Source organism: Patagioenas fasciata, chromosome 17 (genome assembly GCF_037038585.1).
Source record: "Patagioenas fasciata isolate bPatFas1 chromosome 17, bPatFas1.hap1, whole genome shotgun sequence".
Classification (NCBI taxonomy): Eukaryota; Metazoa; Chordata; class Aves; order Columbiformes; family Columbidae; genus Patagioenas; species Patagioenas fasciata.
In genome coordinates this window covers 3,805,070-3,832,042 of record NC_092536.1, presented here as the reverse complement: position 1 = coordinate 3,832,042, position 26,973 = coordinate 3,805,070, and the positions used below count along the sequence as shown (strand labels likewise).

The 26,973-nt window shown below is 47.5% G+C and overlaps 1 protein-coding gene across 9 annotated transcripts in view; it reads right to left on the bottom strand.

Moving 5' to 3' along the window:
* PITPNM2 (phosphatidylinositol transfer protein membrane associated 2) overlaps nucleotides 1-25,493 on the bottom strand; it is a 126,361-nt gene extending 100,868 nt beyond the window's left edge. For 4 of the 9 annotated variants that reach the window (XM_065851853.2, XM_065851857.2, XM_071816096.1 and 1 more), the window contains exons 1-2: nucleotides 25,161-25,493; nucleotides 11,852-11,951 (exon numbers count right to left, since the gene is read on the bottom strand). The gene's annotated coding sequence lies outside the window, so the exon portion shown is untranslated. Of the gene's footprint in view, nucleotides 1-11,851; nucleotides 11,952-12,676; nucleotides 12,696-25,160 lie in introns of those variants that run through there. The other 5 variants (XM_065851859.2, XM_065851858.2, XM_065851860.2 and 2 more) reach the window with 3 other exon arrangements.
* Between the last annotated feature and the right edge of the window lie 1,480 nt (nucleotides 25,494-26,973).

The window sequence follows — 26,973 nt, the reverse complement described above, 5'->3', positions numbered from 1 at the left end:
CTAGTCAAAATGCTTTGGACACGTAGCCACAGCCCAAACATGGTTCTTCGCCAAGACTGAGGACAATATGTTATTAACTCAAGTTTAATTACATCCACAAACATACATTTCTAGCTGAGGCGTACAACCATGTCTCTGTAGATTTGTTTGTGTTTCTAGCAGTCCCATTAAGAAATCAGTTTTGTGTTCACTTTCATAGCCCAGAACACACATTTATGTGGTATGAAACCTGCTCCTGTTTTGTTTCCATAGGAATTTTACTGGTTCCATATTAATTAAATTATGTCAGAAACAGGCAACGCTTCACAAAGGACCCTCTAATCAGTGGCTAATAAGGGCGGGCTGCAATACGGCATTTATGTAACATTGGTAAGATTGTTTTCAAAAGACAAAGCACGGTTTCAAAGACCAAGCTATTGTCTCCCCACCCATCGAGTGTGGAAACTAAGCAGATCTTAATTATTACATTTGGAATGCTTTGGATTAGGTGAGATCGATTTCCAACAAGTATCGTTCCCTGTAGAAAGAGGAATCTGACTATTTGTAACATACAGACACCGGAATTTTTCTCTTTTAAGAGAATTGTAGCAGGAAGAATGAGTCAGCAGCAGACACCCAGCCAGGCCTCTGCAGCCACCAACAACGGCCACTCCGGCTTCAGCGGGAAACCCTCCCCTTCTCAAAGACCCAAGTACAGGACAGACGCATTAAAAGGCCGCCCAGTCTCCCCAAAACCACCCGGTAAACCGGCTGGATATTTTATCTTTTTCCACAGTCTTTCAAGTGCATCAACCATACATGCAAGCGAAGAGCACACGCTGCAATCTAATGGAGAAGGCAGAACTCAACTAATGACACCGATCTTTTAAAGCCAGCAGAGACTGCAGAAATGGCTCATTCGGGAAATTTCTCTTTCCGAAAGCTTCCATGCCCTATAATAAAGCAACTATTGCAAGCATTTATTTATTAATACAGAAAGATTTATTTATGAGAGATCTGCAATCAGCTTAACCTCTGAAAGCGCAGTTCCATGTAGCTTAGCCCCTGGGCCAGAGTTTCTCATCTGCTCTTACGTCAGGAAGCAGCATCCATTAGCTGCGGGGTTAGCTGAGAAGAGCCCAGGCGGCACCTCAGCCCCCGGGCTGCTAAAACCAGCCCGCAGCCTGCGCTCGCCCGAGCTCAGCTCTTAGGCTGGGCTTTGCTACAGCAGAGGCAGACTCTGCAGGTGAGGAAGGCTGGTGGGTGGCACGGCCAGGGTGTGCGTGATGGAATTCATGAAAGGAGCTACAGAATTGCTGCTTTCCTTTAAATCAGCATGGCAGGCAGAATTCTGAAGGGCTGCTCGTGTAAGCTAAGTTACCCGAATCCTCCTTTTCTGTGAGAGGAGGCCAGTGCCAGGTGGCCACAGCACAAAAGATGCAACATCAACAGGTCTCTGCTGGGCAGAATATCCAGAGCTACCACCTGCAATAAAGCCACTTGATTTAAAGCAACTGTACTATTAAGTTAACATATTTATTCATCATACAGACTAGCTCATATTTAAAATAACAGAAAGGGAATGGCGCAGGGAGCTATTCCAATTTATAAGAGGCAGCTCTTAACACTAAGAAGCGGGGAAGTTTTCCCCAATGGTTTTCCTACATTCTTTCACCATGATTTCCCAAAGCCTGAGGAGTCAATAAAAGCATAATTTAGGTCTTGAAGGAAGCAGATCCACATAGTGTCTTGACTCTGTTTGTTAAAACAGACAAACCCAAATTAAAGCCCAGTTCTCAAGTATCAGGATCCTCATCCTCTTCAGCTTGGCCTTTATCACTAGTGAACAGCCATGGTGATAACAGTAAGACTAAGTACAGCTGTCTAGAGAGACAGCAGGTACCGCACAAACACACCATGGAATTAAATACAATCCTCACCAACACGGAACAAGCTCAGACCTCAAAACAAGGGCAGTTTTCCACCATTTGTAGCTCAGGATCACAAAACTGCTTCCTGCCATTCCACCTCTTGACCTTCCCGCCGAGGGAATACATCTTTAGCCTTGGCCATGACCTGCAAAGAAACAGCCGCCCACCTGGTGCTGAGCACAAACCAGCCCCTCGGCACAGCCAGAGCACTGGGACAGCCCCTTCCCTCCGGGTTATCCGGGTTGAGCTCTGCGCAACAGGAGGGCTCTGCCCACCAGGACCTTGCCAAGGGGACACTCTCCATGTGCTGCTGCTCCTGGCTCCCCACAGTGAGGCCCCCGGTGCCAGCGCAGTGGAGCATCCGCGTCCTCAGAACACAGGGAGGGACAGAACTGCTCGTCGCTGCCTCTGACACAAACAGCAAAATCCATTACGACAGGTGACATTTTGCACGGTAAGCATACAGACAGAAAACTTTGAGATGTTAACATCTGTCATTGCTGTCAGCACCCTCAGACCCTCTTCCCCCAACGCCAGGAAACACAGTAGGGTCCTAAACACAATGGAGAGCACAGACCAAAAGGTTGGCTTGAAACAAAAGAGAAACGGCTCAAGAAATCTGCTCCACTCACCGACAAAACTACCAGAAGTAGTATTGCAAAAATCCACCTGAAAGAATGGCATCAAACAACGGCCTAAGAGACCATATGGTCAACAGTCAGCGGCCAGTCATTGATACCAGACACTGTTATTTCTGCCAGAGCCTGGGTGCTGCATTTTCTCATGCAGGAGTCTCGGGCGCGGGCAGCTCTTTGGCACCCACCTCCACCGAGCATCTCCTCAGCTCCGCAAACCGCAGGGACACCCTTGGCTGCTGCTGATGTGACCACAAAGGGACAAGAGTGCTCCTAAAGCCTTGAAAGGCCAGCACCTGCGCGGCAGTACCCTCCTGGGGAGCCCCTAAAGCACTCAGACAGGAGCATCTCTGCCGCTTCCATTTCACACGGGCGTTTCTCGCCGGCACAGCTGCTGATTAAAGCTTGCACCGACATCTGAACACTCAAAGCCAAATTAAAAACCCCTGCAACTCTTAATCTGATTCATGCTTTTTTAACGACTGCAGTTCGTATTGTGTGGAAAGCATCTTTTACAGGATACTACTTTGACCACTGCTGTTCATGAATATAAAAAGACTTGCTAATGCTCCACTAAACGTCTCACAAAAGTATTTATATCAGCACCCCCCTATTTTTTTCCAATAATAATCTTAATTCATATGCCTCTTATCTTAGCTATCAAACAGCGTGTTAAATCCGAGATCGCAGCTCATTTAGATAAACGGCATTGGGCACATCCAGCGAGTCATTCCTGCTGTGACATTGCTCCTATTGACAGCGTTATTTCCAGGCCCAGCGTGGGCAGCGAACTGGGAGGACTCGCAGTCCCTGCCCCTCACCGAGGATACACAGGAACAGCCACATTTCCAAAAGGGACTCGACCTGGGTCTAGTCACATGTTAATAAGCAGCATTTCCCAGAAATAACCTTCAGTTACCTAGAAACATAACTCACCAACATAAACCTCAAAATAACAATTTAAAACAACGAATTTTTATTGGTAGATTTGTGTTCTGGCTACATACAGAAGAATTAGTAGACAAAGCAGATCCATTGGAGTAGCTCAAATTAATGTCAAGGTTATTTTCTTAGACAGTTATTTTATAAACACAAATAGCACTGTCAGAAAGTTTCTCTTTTGTCATCCTTTGTGGTTCACCATAAGCTCTTAAGAACATAACCGAACAGTATGGGCCTCTATAGGACTTCAGAGCACGCAATAGAACCGAAGTACTTTGTAGGTGATGAGCTGATGCAGGACAGACTAAAATTGCCAATCAAATAAACTGAAAGTTCTCTTTTCAGCCCTTTCTCTCTAGAGCTCCCTCCCCAAATTCCTTTCTAATCTGAATACAGTATTAGCTTCCCCCTCTTTTATTTTTTAAATAGACACAACTGCTGGGATGATGCAGAACCAGCACAGTCAGAAGATTCTCTTTAGATGCTCAGAGTGCTCCTGATCTGCATATTGATTTCAACTCATCATCCTCTGTAAACAAAATGGATACACGAGAGAATCTGTCAATACATCTGCTGGTGCGTCTTCCTCTCCGCTCAGAGCCAGCAAGCGCGAGCACGGAGACGAGCGCGAACTTGCGCTGCAGAACGCACGGGCTCGCTGAGAACTGGTACCTCCTGGCCAGTGTCCCCTGGAAGCTGCGAAGCCGAGATGCGATCAGAAGCGGTCGTGACCCCGCAGCCGCACCCCGACACAACGCTGTTAGTGCTGAGGTTATCTCACCGATGCCCCACGCACGCCCTGGGGACATCTGTGCGATGTGCACATCCACGCGCTGACGTCTCAAAGGACATAAACCAAAACTTGGCTGCAGCGCAGAGTTTCCCAGTGCCGTGCGAGGATGCTGGGCTGGACCCACAGGGATGTACGTGCTTTGTGTGAGGGCAGACACACCGGCCAGCTGCTGCCCATTAACAATTTTACGCCTTCCTGAACATTATTTTCATCCAAAAGAAACACTTTTGATTAATAAGACAAGGATCTCTACACTATATACCCCAGAAATGAATCATTCCTGTCCTCTCACTGATACCCAGCTCAAGGTAGCCTGCCTCTGGAAAATTAACTGCTATGGCTCAGTCAAAGAGATAAACAACCTGAGGATCTTCATACATTCGCTTACTCAAGTAGAATCTCCCCTTCAACCCTTCTCTCCAGTAATCAAGTGTTTATTGGATCTGGCATAAATATCCAACCCATTCTGCTCATCAGATGGGTCAGAGAGATGGTGGAGCTTCCACCTCAAGTCCTTGGGCAGCTTCTCTTCAAATCTAAAAAGTTTTGCTTTTGGTCTCAGTGGAAATAGGATTAGACCCCAAATAGTTTCACCCACAATGACACAGGGGAGCTCAAAAGGCATGAAGGAAGACAATATAAAGGAAGAGAATCTCCAGGCAGGATAGTTTCATCAGATAAGGGTGTATTCTATGGAAAAGCAGCTAACATCACCCTAACCTGCATTACATCAAATACCTTTTGCTCCTAAAAGCCCATAAGGCTGCAGAGTTTCCAGTTACCTCTTCCCCCCCTATTTCCACTCACATTAAATACTCTTCCTAAGTTGCCTTCAGCCACCGCGTGGTCTCTCTGGGTATCATGAATTAAATTCTCCGGTTTTCTGACTTTTCCACCGTTAGAAGGACATTTATCAGGTTAAGCCCAGATTTCTTTCCCTGTCTTACCAGCAGAGTTTTGGATGACTAATCAAAAGACTGAATATATTTTAAAGATCTAATTCTCCCTTCACTATTTATATTAGTCAATGTCACTTTGACACTATTCTGGCTTTCAACTGCAAAAAACTTTGACTTAAATTCCCTTCAAATGAACACGGTCTCATAGGCAGACAAGAGCGCTATTTGCTTCGTCCTTCCCTCCCGCAAGTCAGCGTCAGCTGTCACCAAAATCACAGTAAGCATTTTCCTTCTTGGGAACTATGTGTTCCTGCAGTCATAGTCAGTGGACCAGAAGAGTCTGGCATCAGAAAAACAACTGTCTGATTCCTTGGACTCGCTGTGCCAGAACCTGTCTGGGCCAGATACAGTTATTACCACCAAGAACCAAAAATTCAGTTGAATTAAGGATGCTATATGCAATTAGTATTGGCTATAAAGTGATGGAGCATTCACTCAGTACAGATCCAGGCTGGGGGTTTGGCTGTTCTCTAAAGGGTGTTTCTTCCTGCAGTTATAAATAACTGCGAGCAAACACTCGCTTTGTATGTTAGCGTAAAGATTTTTCAGAACCGCCATCCATGAACCGCTACCACGTTTTTAGTAAATGGAAAGTAGTCACCAGCCCTTGAGAACCTTTCACACTTGTCCATTTTCAGTTTGTTCAGATCTGAAAGTACATTTCACCTTAATTCAGACCCAGTGTTGCGCTCAAGGTTAAATCTACTATTTTCAACATGATTTGTGCTGCCTTCTTTCACCCGTATTCCCTGTAATTTCTATGCCAAGTTATAAAGAGGGCGGTATGGTCTGGAAAAGCAGCTGCACCTTAAAGCCACCTTGAGATGCTGAACCTGGGAGAGCCCCTTCTGTGTCCAGATCCCGGTGGGACAACACTCGGCCCTTGCAAAGAACACTATCTCGGGCAGCAATGAGGACAAAGTACAAAGAGACAAAACGGATACAAACCATCTTCCTAAAAAGCTGCTCGAGGCCCAAGACTTTTCCACAGCTCATTTCCACCACATCCAGCCCAGTCCTCGGGTTGAGGAAACATCTCTGACAACTTCCAAGCACGTCAGGTCTCCACCCGGATCCACCTCTGCTTTAAGTGGCCACCTCTCCATTAACTGCCCCTTTCCATGGCGCTATCAAGGTTCGGTCAGGTCTGCAAGGACATCCCTTGCTGTCCCCTCCAGGAAGGGTCCCAGCCCCATGTCACAGGGAGGGCATTTTATGGAACGTCACAGTGAATTCCGCAGATCCGCTCTATGCTGTGGTCAGGACAACCTTCTCCACAGAGCTTTTCCATGAGGGGCTGTTCATCAGGTCTTATTTTTAAAGAATCTGGGCCAAGCCATCCCTGCTGTAGCTTTGGTGACGTCAATGAGCTACAGCAGGGGTGAAACTGGGCCGTTGTTTTTTATGTCCATATGTCATGTGCCCATTAAAGAAAAAAAAAAGGCAAAATAAGATCAAGGAAGTAAAGTTATTGAATGAAAAGACTATCCTGCACGGAGATTAACATCTAGATCTGGAATGTTTCTCTTTGGTTCCTGCTGTACGTTTATAAATGTAACAGTTTATGGAAAAATAAATACGTCTGTAGTGTCAAGGTACAATGAGAGTTCTGTAGTGACAAATTATATGCACATTTTGCATCCTGTGTTGATAAAAATATAACAAAAAAGTCTTTACCAAGAAAAGGACTCTTCAAAACTCAACGAAAGTGAGCGACGCAGTTGCCAGTAACTGTAGTTTCTCCCTTGTAAACCAATATTAATCACACTCCGTGTGTCAGCACCCCAGAGTAAAGCCCAAAGGATCTTGTTCTGGGCTCATTCCTTAGAAAATCCAAAACAGGAGTAAACAAATATCAAAAATATGAACTATAGATTTCAAACCTAAGCAGTGTTCTCTGTGAACATCCAAAGCCTCAGACACCGCCGTGGCAGGGGACGCAGCTGAGGAAACGGAGCCTGCAGATGTAGGACACCAGCTGTGAGTAACAGCAGCAACAGCCGCTGCAACACGTCGCGGGGCTGTGTTGATTTTCAGGAGGCAAAGCGGTAGAATTTATCAGCAACGAGCGTGCACTTGTGTTTTCCACCCACGGCGCCCGGACCAGCGGGCGCTGCCCTGGGCCCAACCACGAGCTCCATCACAACGAGACCTACGACCAAAATCTCTCACCTCTGCAATCACAAGCCCACTTAACTGATATTTAATCATATGAGTAATCATATTCATATGAAGATAGGTAAAATTACTCACCAATATGTTTACAGAGTCATGCTAATGTGCCTCTAGAGCTAGACAGCAAATGTTTCAGAAGCATCCAGGAGCAGCACCAGACCACAGGAGCTTGGTGTTTGGGGTCTTTACTTTGTAGTTAACTTTTCTTTCAAAGCTTAATAGAAGATTCTTTTGAAATCTTTGACCCTAATCCTCCAACCCTCAGTTTCAGTCAAAGACTAAGTCTTCTTTGTTAAGGCTTTTTCTCCCCACTTGCTTTCCCTTTGCTTTTACGAGTTCTTTTTCCCACAATTAGCCACAACAGTTTGGGGTTTTGCCTTTTTTTATTTTCTTATTTATCTCCCTCCCTCGATTCCAGCACTGGAATCAAAATAACTCGAGATGGAAAACGTGTGACCTCCCGAGCCTTTATTTACAGTATCGCAAACCACAAGGGAAGGATCTGTCCAAGTTTTCCAGCTGGAATGGGAACAGCAGGGAAAAACGTGCTCTTGTTTTTGCAGCCGTGATATTTAACACATCACAGGGGAGAAGGATGGGGAGGAGAGTTAGAAACAAGTCATGATGCCATGGAAATATTGGATGAAGAGTTCAGCCACGCAGGCAGGTTCATGTGACTACATCCTTTCTCCCCAGAAATAAGCACAGCTTTGTACACGGATGTGTAACTGCAAAGCCAGTCTGACACACATTTATTGGTGTTACTTCTTGACTTTTACATTATACAAGACTCTCAAATATACAAACCTTTTGGATTTCACCTGCATTTGTATTAGTGCTGTAATGATCTCTCTTCATGCTACCACCCCCTAAATTACTGCAACATAGACTTTGGCAGAAATAAGAAGCCTAGAAGCAGTGGAAGCTTCCTCAGACCTTTAAACAGCACAGACAAACAAAAATGAACAAGGTTTAGATCTACAGAAAGTTACTTGCAGCAGGAAACTGTCAGTTCGTTTGTGGTTACAACCACACCAGTGTCACAGCTCTTTCCTCTCTGTTAAATATATTATGTCCAAACAGTTCCTCCCGTCTAATGTTTCGATTGTAAAAGAAGGAAAACAACCAAGAGACTCACTCATGCTTACACGAGAAATTTTATAGTGCCAGACTATACAGGGGACTATTGAAAAGGGCTCTTTTTGTATCACTCTAAACATTTATGTTGTAGACTGCTGGGTCTAACTCAGTTTAGCCATAACGATCCCCTACCCTTATGAGATCCCTGTTCTTATTGATCAGCAGCTCCCTGCCTGTCACTGTCTCAAGTGCCACACTGACCCACAACCTCAACACACCACCATTCTAGTGCTCCCTCACGCTGCCAAACAGGGTTCCTCTCCTTGCCAGTACAAAAGCAGCCACCCCCCAGCTCTCTGAAGCGTTATCACCTCCATCTCACTCTCTGTAAAGCGTTTTGCAGTGTGGTCTATGAAGGATCCAGCCTGGGGACAGATTTCTCTGCATTCACTTGGTTTCCATAAACTCACTCCTTACAAGAGGCACAATTCGTATGTCACAGGTCACACAGTTAAGTCCCCTGGTAAGTATAGAGTATGAAAAAGTAAGATTCAACCTCAATTTGTTTCCATATAAAAGGGCACAGGGCTCTGGAAGAGGAAAAGCCTGTCACATCACACAGCCAGGGGTGGAAATGCACCTAAGAATCCCAGCACAGCGTGGCACAGCACACAGACAGGGCAGGGAGCACTAGCAAGGCAGCAGAGGAACCTGCAAACCAAACCTGTGCTTCCTTTAGGCAGGACACCACGCGTTCCTCCGGTGACGCGCACAAACCGCTCAGAGGGGACAGCACTTCCCCAGGGCACCAGGCCTGGCCCCCAGCCCGACTCACATCTTCTCAGGCTGAAGCACCCCATAATTCCACCTGCCTCACCTCCTCTCCTTTCCGCTCTCCTATACACCAGCCTCCTGCCCAACATCAGTCTCTGCCTCTTCTTACAGAGAAGAACATCCACCCCCATCCCATCCAGGCTTCTGCAGCCGCAGGAGCAGTGGAAACACAAAAAGGCAGCGTGCTGCCCCTGGACGGGGACGGAGCAGCAGGTACCTCCTCGTTCTGCACCAGCATCCTCCACCCACCCATCACACCACGTCCCCCACGAGCTCCTCACCGAGGTCCCACAGTCACTTACAGCTTGTGCACGCACACGTGCCCCTCAGATTCTGCTCCGTCTCTCTGCTTGCACCAGGGATTGAGGATACTCCCCTACATTTTGAAATAATTCCATGCAAAATACTCCCAGGTTATGACTTACAGAGGAACCTCCTCCCATCATTTTCACTCTGTCCAGCGGTTGGATTCAAAGCCTCTGGGTGTGGAAAAAACCCAAGGGCTGCACAGAGATGTTGGCAGAACCGAGGGGAAAATTACCCGGTGCCTACAGCATCTTCCCAGACATTGCTATTCAGCTCTTGGTTTTCACAAACGCTGCATTCCCTGACAAGGTTTAAAACCCATTTTTCTCCCTGCGTTCCTCACCTGCCAACCCACGGACGTTCCTCACTCTCCAGTGACGCAAACCACACGGGTTCATTCTGCAGTAAATACAATTCTGAAGGCAGTTTCCCCTCACCGGCCCAGGAAATTAATGACCACTTGGGCAGCGCTCTTACCAAAGATCATCAGCCCTGTTAAGTCCTTCGGGCAAGTGAAGTGAGTAAAGCCACAGCCTCAGGGCAGAGCAAACCTTAAACATTGCTAAGGATGGCATTTCTTCTTTGCTGTTACCGCTAATTCAGAGAAACAGGCTCTGCTCTACAACAGCCCACGGGGCAGCAAGCGGGGAGTGCGTGATCAAAAGCAAGGGAGGCAAAGCTCTTGGGGCATCACTGTTCTCCCTCAGCGCAGGAGCACAAATTGACATGGCAATTAGTGCCTCCACGGGCACAAACTCCTCTGTTAAAGCTGCTGACGGCAGCTCTTGTTCCCAAAGACCCTGCGGGAGAAGCTGCCAGGTTCTCTCCTGAGGAAATGGGGTGTTGAGGAGAGGGACGAACCGCAGCGGCAGGAGCAGCTCGGCCAGAGCGGCCCTCGGCTCTGCTGATCCTGCAGAGAGACGCTTCGGGAAGGGAATCGACACGGGGAATGACGATGGATTCATCGGGAGCCAGTTTGCCAACAGGAGATAACGAAGGTATTCAAATCACCCTTAGTTTTCAAGGATTTCTGGTACAGAGATTGCAGGTTATTAATAATACAGAGGTCGCTGCGGTTTCAGTGTAACTGCTGAGGTACAAATCCAGAGAAACTGGAAACACGCTGCAGCCTGCTAAGCGAACAGCTCGGATTCAACTCATTTATCCCTTCTCCGCTCTTCCCAGCAATTTGTTGCCCTTAAAGCAAAACCCAGCAGTTTTTGAGTTCCAGCATCCGGCAGCAAAAATAGGAATTTGTTATACCATGGTATCACCGCAATGAGAAACATTTGGTGGGGTTAAGAGTTAAACACACCCCTTCTGGTAGAAGGGAAAAAACCCAAACTGAGCGGTGAGGAATGTACCGGAGGAAAATAAGGTGCAAAACTACACATTCAGTCTGAAGGCGGATACCCCATCTATTGCAAAACTGCTCAGCCACTAATTTTATAGGCAGATTTAACACCATGATACACATCTCTAGAATTCACACAAAAGAGGTTTGGTGATAAACCCACAAGCAACACTCCAAAGGTTAAAGTGTAAGGGAGCAGCAGGTACACACATTCATAAAAAGCATAAACTATCTTAAAATTTACTTGTTAAACAAAACAACAGGGTACTTGCTTCCCCATCCACACTATTTCCTAGGGAAGTTCTGCATGTCAATCCCCCTGGCAAGGTAAAGCCAACTAAAAGTGCAAAAAAAATGTAGAAATTAACAATAATTTTCTGGTTGTACCAGAGGCTGCACACTGTTTGTTTCAACACAGATAAAATGCAACAAGGTTAAGATTTTTTGGGGGAAAGACGCACACACAAGATTTAAATTTCGTTAATTGCACATCCTCTGCAGCACTTCCCTCTTTCAATTTATTTATTTGAAAGTTAAAATAAACTAGGATGCTGACTAGGCAGAAAAAGGCAAGGAGCATGAATTTTCTTTAAGAGGAGGTTTATGACCAATATACATCTATGCAATTTAAGCCAACCACGTCCTGTGGCTGCCAAGCCCTTCTCAAAGCAACTCACACAGCTCTTCGTCCAGACTCCATTTTATCGCATTTCCCCCGAGCATCTATTGGAGTGGAACCCGAGCTGAGGTTAATCCCCTCTCTCCAAGCCAGTATCCAGCAGACTCATCACCATTCGCCCTACTAACATCTAAATGATTTTCTCACTAATATAGCAGAAAAAGAACAGCCATCCAGAACGTACCTTCTGCAAAATATCTCTCTAGATGCTTCTGAATGCAGGAGGGAGCGAAGCCGGCATTGCTGAAAAAGGATGTCACTGTTGGTCCACATGTGTCAACATCCTGGAGGAAGATAAAACAGTTGCTTAACTGCCATGCCCATGGGAAATCAACCGCGAGAAGAAAGCTGCATTATTTTCACAGTTATACCATGCTAATGGCTCCTATGCAAACAACATAAAGCTACAACATTTTATAATTGCACATCAGAGTTTCTCTGCAGACATCCCTCCGGTATGTCAGAAATTCAATACGTGATGGTAGGCGGCAATGAGCACCTCGGGGATTTGAAGTGCGTTCCAAGGCATGAGTCATCGTCATCTCTAAATCATGGAAATTTAGAAAGAAATAAAAAATATAAAAACACACGCGTGTTGCACTGACCACTCGCACGTGCTCTCTCTGTACAAGACATAACTCCTCTAACCCTTTTAAATAGGGTGTTGAATGATTGAAAACAAAAAAGTAAAGAAAAAAAAAAAATCACATCAGCACATCCCAGAATCGCCACATTCTCCCAGAGCCTGGGCAGGATCCCACATTTGAGAGCAGAAACAGTTTTATGAACCCCACAAGTGCTTCCAGAGCTGGGGGGTGAGCGGGAGGCGGGTGCGGGATGGCAGGGGCGGTGGGGAACCAGCAGCACCAGGGTGGACGGATCCAGCGGGGGAAACGTCAACCCCAGGCAGCCCATTCCCATCTCATTTCCCAGGCAGCCATCGCCTGCTTTCCCCCAGGCTGATCTTTGTCAGGAGAGCTGAGGGCAAGAAGGAACTTGCAACCGTTACCTGCAGAGCAGCTTGTGTGGTTCGCTTCGTTACGCCAAGCAGCCCGTTGCCTTTCTAAAACACTCCTCCAGGCAGTCTCATCATTACCTCCAACCACTGGAAACTGGTTTTCATGCTGCTTTTAAAGCATCTGGTTCGCACATCAGTGCACACACATGTGCTCCCTCCTCCCAGCCATCCCTCCCCTCTCTTCTTACATCTCCCCAAGCGTATTCCCCATTCATTTCTTGGCTTGTCCGCCCCTGCTGTCCCCCAAACCACAGCCAGGGCAGAGCAACAGCTCTGGGTAGCACAAAGCAGAGATCAGACGACTCCTGAAAACCACCCGCTCAGGTTCAAAATGCATTTAACTCACTGAACTCCCCGGCAGCAGAAATATTCCTTGCTCTGTTGTCCTTCCCAGCAGCAGGAGCCGCGTTTTGCACCAGATCTGCGTCCACATCCACACTAAAAGGCATCTCCACAACTGGGATCTGCTCCGAGCCTTAAGACCAACATGCGCAACCCAAGCGTTATACAAAGAACGGAAATAAAACACCAATACACTCTGCTCCCTGCACCAAAGAACATGAAATGCTTGGAAAAACCCCTGACACCTTTAGCTGCGATTCCCTGCTTCATTTAACACACTGATTTAAGTCTTACTAACAATCAAAAAAGTAACGACTCTTTACTCTTGCACTTTCTTGTACAGCAATTTAAATAAATAATAGCGCTCGCACAGGTCAGATTCATCCTGGAGGAAGAGCAAACGCCAGTAATATTTCAGGACCATTAATCTCCGAGATCTCACCAAGAGCAAGCAGCCAGACAGCTTAAAAATATATTTAGTCCACAAACGCTTATTAACGTCATTTGCTGATTCACAGCTGAGCCAGTCGCACGGAGCCCAAATGCCACTTCTGCTGCCCCAGCCCGGGCTTAGAAAAACACAAATAGTTGAAAGAGATGGGCATCAAGTTGCTTAAAACATCTCAAAACCTTCTGCAATGCAGCTACGAGATGTGGATCAACCTGGGCTGGAAACCGCAGGTCTGGTCTGTAGACCCAAGGCTTATCTTGAAATCAAGTGAAGAAAATATTTTCCAGATGTAAACCTGTGTCAGGAATTTGTGTGTGCACTTCGGGGCAGAATTAACCCACTAAATTCTTAAGGAATCCTTTACGCTTTTGTTTTTAATAAAGAGAAATTTAAAATGTTTCTTCTCCTACTGTTACACACAATGTGGGGATTTAAAGCCCAAAGGATTTCTCCCTAAATCACCTATTCAAATCTGTATGATGGAAATATATTTAAATATTAAATGTTTAAATATAAAATATTTAAATATAAAATTTTAAATATAAAATATTTAAATATAAACTATTTAAATATGAAATTTTAATCTTGCTTTGCATTTGAACTTTTAAACGCTCTTGCAGGTAAACAGGAGTCTCATTAGTCCTTTCAGCCATTCGCCCACATTGATCTGCAAGTAAACAAGAATCCTCACATTAACTTTCTTTTCAAAAAGGATCCATTATATCCACATAGTTTTCCAACCTAATACACCCCCAGTCAGATTCATTCTCTTTTGTTTCAGGGTTGGGTGTTTTTTCCTTTGTTGTAGATTGGGGAAGGATGACAAAACTCCTTCTGTTCAGAGCCAGCAGGTCTGAAATGGTTATTCCACACAGAACAACAGAGTTCCCTCCACGCTTGCAAACAGCATTGAAATCAAAAGTGATTAAAAGGAAAGACATTTTTGAACAGCAGAAGCTGAAAGTGTTGCCTTTGGGAAACCGTAGACACCAGCATTTTCTCTCCAGTAAACACTGAGAGTAACACACAATTAATGTAGCCTAGGATGTTATGACATATTTCTAAACCTTGTTTTCTGGAATAATCATACATAATTCACCTTGACTGTATTCCCAAGCCATCACTTTTTAAAGTCACTGCGGTTCGCAGAGGCCTCACTGATACTGTTCTTCATTTACTCATTTCTAGGTGTGAGAACTGATTACCAATGCAAAATTCAAACTTAAGAACAGTCAGTTTTAAGCCTCTTCTAGAATGATAATATTAACCCCATCTGCTTCTCAGAAGTGTTTTGTGATAAGTGGAAACCAAACACACAGTTTTAAAAACATATTACTAAAGCGCAGGAGACTTCAGCGTTATTAAACAGGGGCAAGATTTGTCCAAAACAAACCACCAGGATAAAGAAACCAAAAACGTGGAGAAGCATCGTGTTAACACAAGAGCTCCCAAAATGCTAGAAGAACATATTTAATTGTGGGTGATTTGCAATGATGAACATCCCAAACTTGCTCCCTTCCTCGGGAGGTTTTCGGGTGAGCAGAACCACGCTGGGCCTGTGAGCAGCTTTGGGGACAGTCCATCACACCAGGCCATGAGAACAGCCCACAGCTTCACATGCAAATACATTCTGCAGGGAGGAAGAGGAGCCACGTGGCTCATTTGTTCGCAGAAACGTTGAAAACGCCACGTTACCCTAACAGAGCTGGCAGTTACCTCTCCACGGTGGGTGATGAATACAAGATGCTTTCTGTTCATGTCTGAAGGGCTTCTCTGCTTAACCAATGTGTCGCACTCCGCTTTTCAGTCCCTCCTCTCAGTAAACCGTTGATATTGGTGGGATGGACAGAGTTCCCACCTTGCTGCCACCTGAGCAAACCCACTTGGTGACGACCACAGAGCGAACACACCGGCCTCAAAGCGGAATCACGTCGAGCGAGGGCAAAGGCAGCAGAAAGCGAGACTTGCACGCTGCTTCTGCAAAGTCAGAGACACCAAGAGCACTGTCTCGCAGGGATAAATGAACTAGCAGAATGGTTCCTAGCAAACGCCACAGCTGCTTTAGCTCAGCCTACTGCTTCTGCACAGCCTGCGCCAATAAATCCTGAGTGCTCACGAGTGTCAGCTGTGGTCAAACGCCGCGTGCCCATCATCTGGAAGCATCAGTTTCAGACCACAGGCAGTCACAAGGGTCCTTTTCCCTCAGAGAAGGTGTTTTCCCTTCTCATATCGGTCAGTCATCCTACAACAATAAGTGAGCAACTAAAAAGCAACAAACCAGAAAGGAATAAATTCAAAACCTTGAAGAACTTTGCAGTCAGAGGAACAGGCTCCAGCATGGGCCAGCAAGTCAATCAACAAGCAAGATAAATGCAGCAGTTAAGTAGAAAATACGAACAGCTCGGAAAAGCACCAGAACCATTTCCCCCCGTCTGACCCTTGTAGCATCTGGACCCTCCAAAGCGCTCTGGGGTTTGGATCCGTATGGAGAACAAGGTCCCAACCTCACCATGAGCAGCCAGACCTGAGAGGAAGGGAGAGAAAACAAACAGCAAAATGCTTCCAGAAAGCTGCCTGGGCTCTGGACCTTGCTGTAGCTATAACGAGCTTCTCATCCGCAAAGCCCTCTCCCTCCTTTCTCAAAAGTCATTATTCCTTTATATGAAATGGGAGCCTGGGCTGTGAAACGTTGCAATGCGTTGCTCCAATTCAGCTGCAAGAGAAATAGATTTAAAAAACCCTTACACACTCTAGGCATCTGTATAAGATTTTTATGAGCCTCACATCAGTCTGCGCGGGCAGAGCTCACATTTGCCGTCACCCAAAAGGTGACAACCTGCTCCCCGTGTCCCCCAGGACTCCCCAGCTGCCTCCACAGTGGGACCCCGGGAGCTGCTACAGCAGCACCGGCTCCACACCAGCGTGATGCTGTTTGAGGTGGGTGGTTACAGATCTACATCTTAAAATGGAGCTTTTATAAGCATCTGTTTAGAGCCAAGTTTCAAACTCCCCTCTGAGAGAAGTATAACCGATGAGAAATCTTTTTGCACTAAATTGGAGGCAAAAAGAGAAGAAAGAAGAGAAAGCTTCTTGGCAAGTTCAGCACCTGTGTATGCTAAAGGCACTTCATGATTTATGCATTAAAATGTATGTTATCACCCTGTGAAGATTTCCAAGTGAATCAGCCGGACAAGGTCTCCACAGCCTTTCAGGAGAACCTTCTTTTCTCCCTCCAAAGTTTTATTTTGATTCAAGCATTTGATTTACATCACATTCTGGTCATTTCTAGCTAGTTATATCTCAGAAAACTCTATATCAGCTTCCACCTTGCCACTTCCATACAAAAGTGGCAATTAGCACAGAAAAATTAGTCAGCTATGCAGTATTTCACCTTAAATAAAGCAGCTCCAAGAAATAATACACCGCTTAATCGGTGCTTGACAACTAAGGAAGAAACACGGTATCTCAGAAGGTCTGAAATCCCTTTGTAGACGTTGATGGAAGCCTGTCCTTGTCAAAGAAACCCGCAATCCCTGACACCGCTCAGTGTTGTGCTTTCATCCTCCGTTCCATCCCAGCTCAGCTGCTGATCAATGAGGAGTCCCATGGAACAGCACTTTGAATTTCAATGCCAACACAGCAGTGCTGTGGTAATGATAGAAAATATTTACATATTGCCTCATTGATCGCGGGGTGTTCTCTTCCAACCATCTGGCTACTGGGCACTCAGTTTTTTAATTTTCTTTTCTTTTTTAGGGCTTTATAAAGCACGCTGAGCATCTTCACAGCGAACATCCAACGTTCCACCTCAATCAGGCTCTCCTGTTATTTTTAAAACAGAAGATTAGCGATGGCGTTAATCGATTTCACCCCATCTCAGGAAGGACAAAAGTGAAACAACGTGACAAACACCCGCCCGGTGCTCACCACAGTGATGTGCCAATTCAGCTACAAGGTCCCATTTTTAATGTGACTCAAGGGTGTCACCATTTTGACAACAGATGAGTCAAATGGAAATATGTCACTCACTGCGCTCGCTGCCAGCCTCGAGATAAAGAAACCCTGCAAGGGCTGCTTTTTCCACTTCCAGATGGAAAATGTTCAGATACCGGCACCGCGGAGCCCCTGGGCTGTGCGGATGGTGCTGTCGGTAACCGCTCCAGTTACCCACCCAAGGACCACTGTTGTCACCTGCAGCTCTCACCAGGTCCAGAGAGACCCACCTGTGCTACATAAAGCGAGAAACTGGGGTGAGAAACAGAGATTTAACCTCAAGAACACCCAAAGCAAAGCAAGAAGTGCCCCTCTGCAAGGTGCCCCGAGCACCAAGGTGTTGCACTCCCCCGGCCCGGCACAAGCGGTTTTAGTTAAATCCTGCCTAGCCGATCCCAGGTTTCCACGTAAAAATAAACTATTAAAAAGCTTTGAAAAGCTGATCTGCATATACTCTGCTAGAAATCTGAACAGCAAGCTCAATAACATACGCAGGAAGGACTGACATCTACAAGATCTACAAGTTTGCTGCAGAGACCTCTGCAGAATACTCAATAGGAATATTTAGAAGGTGGTTCTCAAGCAGCTGTCAAATTGTTTTCAAGGGAGTTTTGGTGGCTTCAAACCTGTTTATCATCAGAATCTGACTCTCCCAGCTACTGGTGCCATTAACTTGATTTAGGAAGAACAGGAGGTCTAGAAGTCAAATTATACTCTGCCTTTAAACCAGCAACACAAATAGTCTCTCAACACAGTTTAACTGATGGGTTTTGGTAGTGATGCTTAAGATAAACACATTCTTATCTACTTTTTCAGTTCTACTTTGATAACAAGCCAAAAAACACAAGTTCTGTCAGCAAAATGACAGACAACATAAGGGGGGCAGGGGGAAATTGCTCTAACATATCTACCTAGGATTCTAGAGATGCTCCATTAGACAATGAAATCTCCCCTCTATGTCAAGCTCCTTTTTCTGCTGGAACAACCTATGAAGAAGGACAGACGGACAGACAGAGGCTGGTCTGAAGAGGTTTACATCCTCTCCAGCCACAGAGCCCAGATGGTTTTGCAGATGTGATGCAGAAGTTCTGGCCCTAACAAGCTCCACTGAAGGTCACACACAGAGGAAAAGCACCTATGAAATGTAGGGAGCTTTGCATAAACAATTCTTGCTGTTATAAATCCATTTATAAGACCATATAACTGAAAAGTTTCACGATCCACCCCAGCGATGCTGCATTTCCAACACGATTGCTCTGAGCGGAGCGTCAAGTGGGGATATCCAAGTGCGAACCCTCAGCAAGTCAAACCGTCCCTTGCTCTTCTAAACAAAGCGATAAATTAAAACTGAGGAGCCAGAGCAACACGCAGAAGCGACACAAAAAAAGGTTAATCCTTCAAGTAGGTTTGCCCAAATCTGCTCTTTCCTCTCACAGAGGTGGTGTGTTAGATAAACATGCCTTCTTGTAAAGCCTATTTATAGGCATTAAATGTAAGCAAAAGACAACATTAAAAATTATTCCATAGTCCCAAAACAGCCAAAGGACACATGGTGTCCATGCTAAACGCGTTTCTGAGGATATTTGCTGGAAGACGTTTACCATCTGTTGAAGTTAAAACTTGGAACGCTATTTTACAATCCAGATGCAGGTTAAACAAGTAATGGGTCCCAAGAGCCTGGATAAACGATGCTTGAAAACAAGGGAGAGAGGGAAAGCGGACAAACTATCTGCTCCTCTCCTTCCCCGTCACCTTGATTTGGTGGTCCAGAGAACGCTACCAAAACGACGAGGATGGCAGAGAAAAAGCGAGCGAGCGGCCTTCCTTCCCCTTCTGTTCTCTTTCACAAAATATCTCCGAGTTATTTACATACTTGTATCCTGAACTCCCCCTCCGGTTTCACAGCTTGCAGTTAACTCCGCGTTCCGCTGGAGATAACACGTGTTGAGCTTTGCGGCGTGTTTAGGCTACAACACCCTCCGAATGTAACGCCAGGTCACCAAGCCCACAGGGGGAAGTGTTCCCAGCTGTAGAGACTGGTTAGAAAACAGACACAAATGTGAGGCTCCATCTCCCCAGCACCCTGAAGAAATCAACCTACTCAAGGGAAGGAAACAACTCAACAGCTTGGCAACGCCTACAAGTGGTGCTCAACCTCAGATCCACCAAAAAGATGTAAATATTTAGATTTCGATTGCATCTGATATAAATACAAAATGTCTATTTCCTTCTTTAAAATAAAAAAAGTAGCGTTAAAATAGGTAAGCCGCCCACAGAGAAACACTGCAGAAGCGTTTGAAGTTACGGTATTGATCCTGAAACAAATTACAATCACAAGTTATTCCCATTGAATTGTCTTCTGACGTACATAAGACACAACTACACCACACGTCCATATAGAAATACATACATAAACTTGTTTTGTTGCTCATTCCAAACATCCAGCGCCCATCAGTTTTTTACCTCTTACGAAGTGCCCACAGCCCTCCAGTGTTCCCTATGGAGCGGTGACTCTGACTCCAACCCAAATAATCCAAAATAAGCCCCAGAGCGACCCAGCGAGTCCCGAGTGAGCACCCACGAGGCGGCAGAAGCTGACCCGCGGCTGTACTATAAAAACCTGAAACCCTTCCCTAACCTTTTAAAGCACATAATGCAATTAAGGCCCCACTACACATCCAGAGTCAACAGTCGTGCAAACACCGAACTTCTTTGGAGCTGGAGATAACACGGCCTCACCCCTAAAGCACTGAGATATGCCAAGGCGCTCAAGGTGCTGACGTGATTACACCCTCCCAATTAGTTATTGTGCCGTTAAAGAGAAACGCCTTCTCAGGTCATTGCTCTGTGGGTTAAGTCAGTTAATATTCTCGAATTAGTGTCCCGAAGCTCAGCGATCGTTATGTAAGTGCCAGCAATCCAAACAAATTGGAGTGAACTTCCCCGTCCATTACACGAATCGCTGCTGCGATGGCGAATTATGAAACTTCCAGCTGTTCGTTCACTATGATCTTTATCTTTCCCAAGTGCCCCTAGTTACACTGCAACCATCACAAGTGCCTCCCCAGCAAAGGGCAAACTGTCTCTTGTTTTATTACTGGATTGTCCAGACCTCTGCTTCCCCCACCCAGGACGAGACTAAAGAAACTGGTGGAAAGCCCTGAGCAGAAATCCCAGTCTCTGGTCTCCAACAGGAGACTGAGCTGTTTAAAGGAACAGAAAAGGATGAGCAGCAAATCCCTTTCCTTGTCACATCGGGGGGGCTCTCCAGCTTACCTAAGCTCAACCGCTTTCCTGCAGAGGACGGTTTTAAGGTTCCTGCTTACAACGTCACAGCACTCGCCAACCTCAGCTGTTCAAACACAACAAAGTCAGGACTGTAAAAGCTGCGCGGAGCCCTCGCCCAAGTCCACAAGAACGCAGATTTCTGGTGGTGCAGCTCTCAAGCACCAGCTCGGTAAGAAAAAAGTCCATCGACCCCGGCTGCGCCGACCACCAAACCACAACACCCGGGTCCTCGTTACCGTCCCTTGCACACGGAAGCCCACACACAGATGTTCTTTTCCCTCTCAGTAAAAGGCACTGAATTTCTCCGCCTGGTTGGTCTTTCGTTGCGAAGGCAGCAGTTACCCGCTGGGGTCTCTCCAGGGCAGGTTTTAGCCCTGTGCTTGTTGGATTTCCTGCTGCTCCCTGCACCCACATACACTCAATATCTATCTCCGCTCGGTTTTTTTCCTGTGAGCTTCTAGGGATATTTTTCTTTAAATTAAAAAAAACCCACCATCAAAACAGTCACACCTGGGAAACCCTTTGCCTATGGACAACACACCGTTTCGACTTCAGGAGCACCATGTACGGACTTGGCATTGTGCTGATCAAAACTCCCTGAAGTGACGGGATCTGAGTTAGCTCCATGCTAAACTGTTCTGTTCTTCTGACGTTAAGAACATCTAAATATCATTCATTGCCATTTTTCATTTGAAATTGCATAGGACTCTTGGCAGGGACGCCGCGATTCCAGTTCATGGCTCAGTTCGCATTCGACTCCTCTGCCCCGGCGCAATGCTGTGGCATTTGGATTTTCTCCAATGCTCAGGAACCAAAGTTAAAAATAAAGTGTTTTATTTATTCCCTCCCCCCACATTAATTACTCCATTCCCATTCACACTGAATACTACAGAACATTTTTGTTTCTAAGACGCTTTCAGGCTCAAAATGAAATTTAGACATATCTTACTAATTTGAGGAGATAAGTATTAATTGCATCACACCCTATGTCAGCCAGCTTTTAAATTGGAAGCTTCACTATTGAGAGGAATTGGCTATTAAGAAAACCATGGGGTTTAGATGTTGCTTTTTCCTTCTAAGTAAATAAAAATAAAGAGAAGACAGACAATGATGCCTGTTCCTCCCCTCTCCTCCAAATGAGGTTTGTGTCTCGAATGAGAAAAACAACATGTGAAGAAAGAAACTCTCCACGGATGGTGCTGGTGCTGGAACAGGACATCACGGTGAATATGCATGAGTGGCATGAGTCAAACGGCACCGGGGAGCGTCAGCTTTCACTTGCCATTTGCTGAGCCTCCCGGTCCGGCTGCCAAGACTGCAACTGAATAACAAGATCTCGGTGTGAACGCAGAGGGGAGATTAATGCTGCTCGGGACTAATTGGACAAACCTCCTTTAAATGAGCCCGCTTGAAGGATGCGCTGCTTCTCCATCCGACTCGCAGAAGCACTAACAAATTGTGACTAAAACCAGATGATTTATTTCAATTGAAAACCCCTTAGCACCGCTGACAGTTTTAAGTTTTGAGAATTTCTATTAAAAAAAAAATCAAAATAATCAGGCCAAGGTCTTTCTAAACCGGTTGCTGTCAACAAAAAATGAGAAGTTAGATAAAACTCCCACACGCCAGATGGTAAATCACAATAAATGCTCGGGCTGTTAGATGCACAACAGGCAACAAATGTATTGAAATCCACCATCAGAAGCAAACCCAAAATAGAAAGGGTATTTTAATAAGAAGTTATTATTTGGCGGAAAGATCCTTGTGAAGCTTCTCAGGATCAAAAGTTGAGAGGTTCTCACTTCCCTCCCCACCTCACGTAACACGAGGAGCAACCATAATTGCAGCAGTTACTTCAAGCTAACGTCAGCAAGAGCTTGGAGTTCATTATTTAGACATTACTTATGACCCTTTCTGACAAGTTACTTAAAAATACATTGTTAAAGGATACCAGGGAATTGGTTACTCAAACCATTGCTGTTTCCTCAACACAGATGCAAGAAAAAGTTATATTAAAAAGACAAACAGCTGCTACTGTATGCTATTTAAACGGCAACAAAAGCATCTAAGGGCCATAAAGGGAATAGTAAGGGAATTAAAAAGCATTTTTATGCATGAAGATGGCTAACATCCGTACATTCATTAAAGCGGTATCAACCATGCTTTTAATTAAAAGTTAGTGGCAGAAACTTAAATATGATTAATGAAACCTAGTCTGCTCTATCAAAAGCAAGAAGCACAAGAAGCTGCATTTCCAGCGTTTCTCTCTCCCTCTCCGAGATGATCAGAACAAGGACCGCGAAGCAGCGTTCCTGTGAAACACAGCGAGCCAGGACAAGCCGGCAGCCGCGCTCTCACGCTCGGCCACGCTTTTTGTGTATCCCAAGGAGGCGTTTCCATCAGCGAGCAGCCCGGGGCCAAGGCGACGAGCTGGTTACCTGTCAGAACAACCAGCCCCATGGTGATCTATCAACCCAGGTCTGCCAAAGGCCAGGGAAAAGCTGCCCCACAAACAGCAGCCTCCTGTTCAACAGCAGGAAAACAAAATTCACTCGGAAGCCAGCGCTGAACTCTGTAACGCGGTCGGTCTGCTTGTGTTACCCGGGAGCACGACGTGGCCACGACAAAAATAAACCACGCGATCAAAATATAGAGTGGGGAGGAAGATGTGGGCACGGAGAGGGAATTAGCGTGCAATAGGAGGATGAGGAGGCCTGCAGGCCATAGATACTTCAACATGCAATCAAACCACCTCCTACTTAAGTCCTGATGCCCTCAAAGACTAATCTACCTCCGTTGTCGTGTTGAACCGCTGTCATGCACAGAGCTGAGCACATGCAGATTATGTCTTCAAAGACCGAAGACTCTTTTTGGCATCATATTACCCGCTTAGTGGCTTCCAGGCGCACAGAGAAGGTGGAAGCTCTCACTTCAGAGCAGGTAGTAACACAGGAAGAAACTTTCGGTGTTTTTGTTTAAATACACAAGTTAAATAAACTTTGCCTCAGTTGTGGCATTTTAACATGAAATGTGAGAGGACTGAACTGCGGGGTGGACTGAACAAGGCACAATTCTAATGGGTGTTTTGCTCCTGGCTCTGCTGGTGAGGCACCCCAGGGCTTCTGCTGCTTCGGTGGGCTGAGAGGGGCTGGGGAGGAGGCCAAGGAAGCGGTTTAACCCTCCTGCACATGTACAGAAAGCTCAAGCTGTCCATGCTGGAGCCCAGGGCTGTTGGGGGGCACCAGGCATGGCCTCTTCCATCGCAGGAGAAGGGACCACCAGGCCCAGCAGAGAGGATCCCTCCTGCAGCCCATCGCCCGGCTACAGAACATGCATCCTGCTCTTTCTAAAGGGAAGAATCTCTTCCTCCCGAGGGGAGGCACCGCCGCAGGAGTGTGGCCCATTTCCAGTCAGTTCGCAGACCACAGGGGGGTTGCAGGCCTCGAAAGCCCATAGGGTTCTTCCTCAGCTATAATTAGTCAAAAATGCTTCTCCTGAGAGGCCACTGCAGGTCTCACCCATGTTCTCCTACCGCGGACTGAGAGGCCATCACCGGGCAGAGCCCCCGTCCCCTCCCCACAGCCAGTGTCACCGCTGCCATCCCACCACACCACACATCCCCACCTGGCGCCTCTGCCAACGCCAAATCATTGAGATTGAAGCCCAAGAGATGTGGTAACCAAGGAAGGAGGACACAGAGGGCCATGGGCAGGGTCCCCGCCATGCAGCACGGCCGCCTGCACCTCCGGTCACCACCGGCCCAAAACGCTCCTGCTGCCGTTATGAAACCCGGTGTCGTCCCCGTTTGTCAGACACCAACACCCTAACCACAACAGGCAGGAGAAAGGTGTTTGCTGCCCACAGCAACCAGCACACAAAGGTATAACCAGGAGCCGAGGGGTGTAACAACCACAGCTCGTTCACGCACCAGCGGGTGCGTTACAGCAAAGCCACGAACCTTCGCTATTTCGTGCGCGATGCTGAGCCGGGCAGCGGCCGCTATGGCTGCAGCGCCCGCAGACCCCGCGGCGCAGCGGACCGGTCCCTCCTCGTCATTTACTCCTCTATTCGAGAAACTTTTATCGCCCACGTATCCCGCTGGCCGCCGGCGAGGACGAGACAGCGCGACCCCGCTCAGGCCGCGGGAGCGCCCGGAGGTACCGGCCGAGCACCCGCCGGCGGCGCGGCCCGCAGGGGCCGTTCGTCCTCCACCGCCCGCCGAGCCGCCCCGGCCCCTCGGGGGAAGCTACAGCCGCCCCGCGGGCCCCAACCGTTCCCCCCCAGCCTCCCATCGCGCCCGCGGCCGCTCCCGCCCCCACTGAGGCACGGCCGGGCCGACCCGGGGGCCGCCAGGTGCCGGGGCCCGCCCGCCCCGCCGCCCCCGCTCCCCTCACCACGCACCGGCTGCTCCCGGCGCAGCGGCCGCGGCTCCCGCTGCCGTTGCTGCTGATGCCGCCGCGGCTCGGCGGCTGCCGCTGCCTACGAGTCGTTGCCTGCCGACATGCCCGCGCTCCGCTGGCATAATCCCCGGCGAGGGTGGGCCGGGCGCAGGCAGCTCCTCACCCGCCGGCTCTGCCGCGGCGCGGGGACGGCGGAGGCGGGGGGAGGCGAGGCGGGCGGGCGCAGCCCCGCGCTGCGGGGGCGGAGGGAGCGGGGAGAGCGAAGCGCCCCGGCGCTGCCGCTGTCCCGCCGCGGCGGCCGGACGGCTCTTCCCCCCCCGGCCGGGCCGTGCCCACCGCCGCGGGAGCCGCCACTTCCTTCCCCGCGCCGGGGCCGGCGCTCCCGCACGGCGGCGGGCGGGCGAGGCGGGAGCGCCGCCTAGCGGCCGCGGCGGAGAGCACCGGGGGCCCGGGACCGCCCGCTCGCCCGGCCGGGGAAGCCGCGGGTCCCGCAGAGGGTCCCGCCGCGGGTGGGTGCGCGGCCCCCGGGCCGTGCGGGGCTCCGGGACTGCCGGGGGTGCTCTTACCGTCCTCCTGCGTTCCCTCTCCTGCCGGTGCCGGTAACGCCTGCCCGGCGGAAGGATAAAGTAACGGTTACGGAGCCGAACTGCCGCGGCGATGGGTGAAACCGCAGCGCAGCCTCCGCTCTAACCGACTTTTTGCAGGTGTTGGTCACTCCTGTAAATTTACACCCTCCGAAAACTGTGAAAAAAATCCCTAAAGGTTTAGGAATCAATTTATTCAGAAAAAAATCAGCAACAAAATTTGCTGTGCCGTTTAAAACATTTGACAATTTGCTGCATTTTTTTCTTCTTCAGGAGGCATCACTTTGCCACTTCAGTTCTACCCAGCAAATGCAAAATGCTACCAGCAAACAGGCCCTTGTTAAACCCTGGATGATTCCATTGCTTTTTAGAGACGTGGACAAACAGAAAACTGGTTTTCTAAAGGTTAAATCCCAGAGTTGAAGGAGTTGTAATGTTTATTATCTTTGAGAAAACCTCCATGGGAGTGTCTCGCAAGGGCAGACTGAGGCAGAACAAAGCCTGGGGCTCCGAGAAAAACCATCGGTAGATCTGTGAAGGCGATAAATGCCGATGCAGAGCAGTGTCGGGAGGAAGAACACCAGACGAAGGTGAATCAAGTCCTCCCCAGAGGAAGCATAAGCTTCTGCTTCTCTGGAAGTCCCTCTTTGTCGCCAAATATTGAACAACACAATTTGCTCCCATTAAAGAATTTTAAAGGGGATTTAAGCAGGTGCAGTCCTGTTTGCCACAGCAGACACGCGCTTGGTGTGCCCCACTTTTTGATGCTCCGGGTCTGATTTTGAGAAGCGCTGAGCGTTCAGGCCTCCCACTGATTTAATCTGGAACTGCAGATCCTCTGCCCCTCTGGAGACCAGGCCAGGGCACCACACGGAACAGAACAGGTCACCCCAAGCCAGCCGTTGACTTTAAAAGGTTGTCCTAGAAGTTTACCAAGAGCAACACTTCCCACCCCCCTGCTTCACTGTTATAATAGAACAGAAATAGCCTAAAGAGCTCCAACAGATGGAGGAGGACTTTTGATTAAAAAATAAATTCTGACTCACAATTCAGTTTTCTGGATGTAATATAAAAAAAAAAAAGGAGTACATGAATATGAATAGCACTGGAAAGAATGGAGATGAAGGGAGGTTATAAGGAAAGGCAGTGAAAGAGCTGCACTGATTTACCTACCTATTTCTAGTGCCTGTCAGGACAATTGTTTGTTTGTGCTGTGGTGCTAATGAAAGC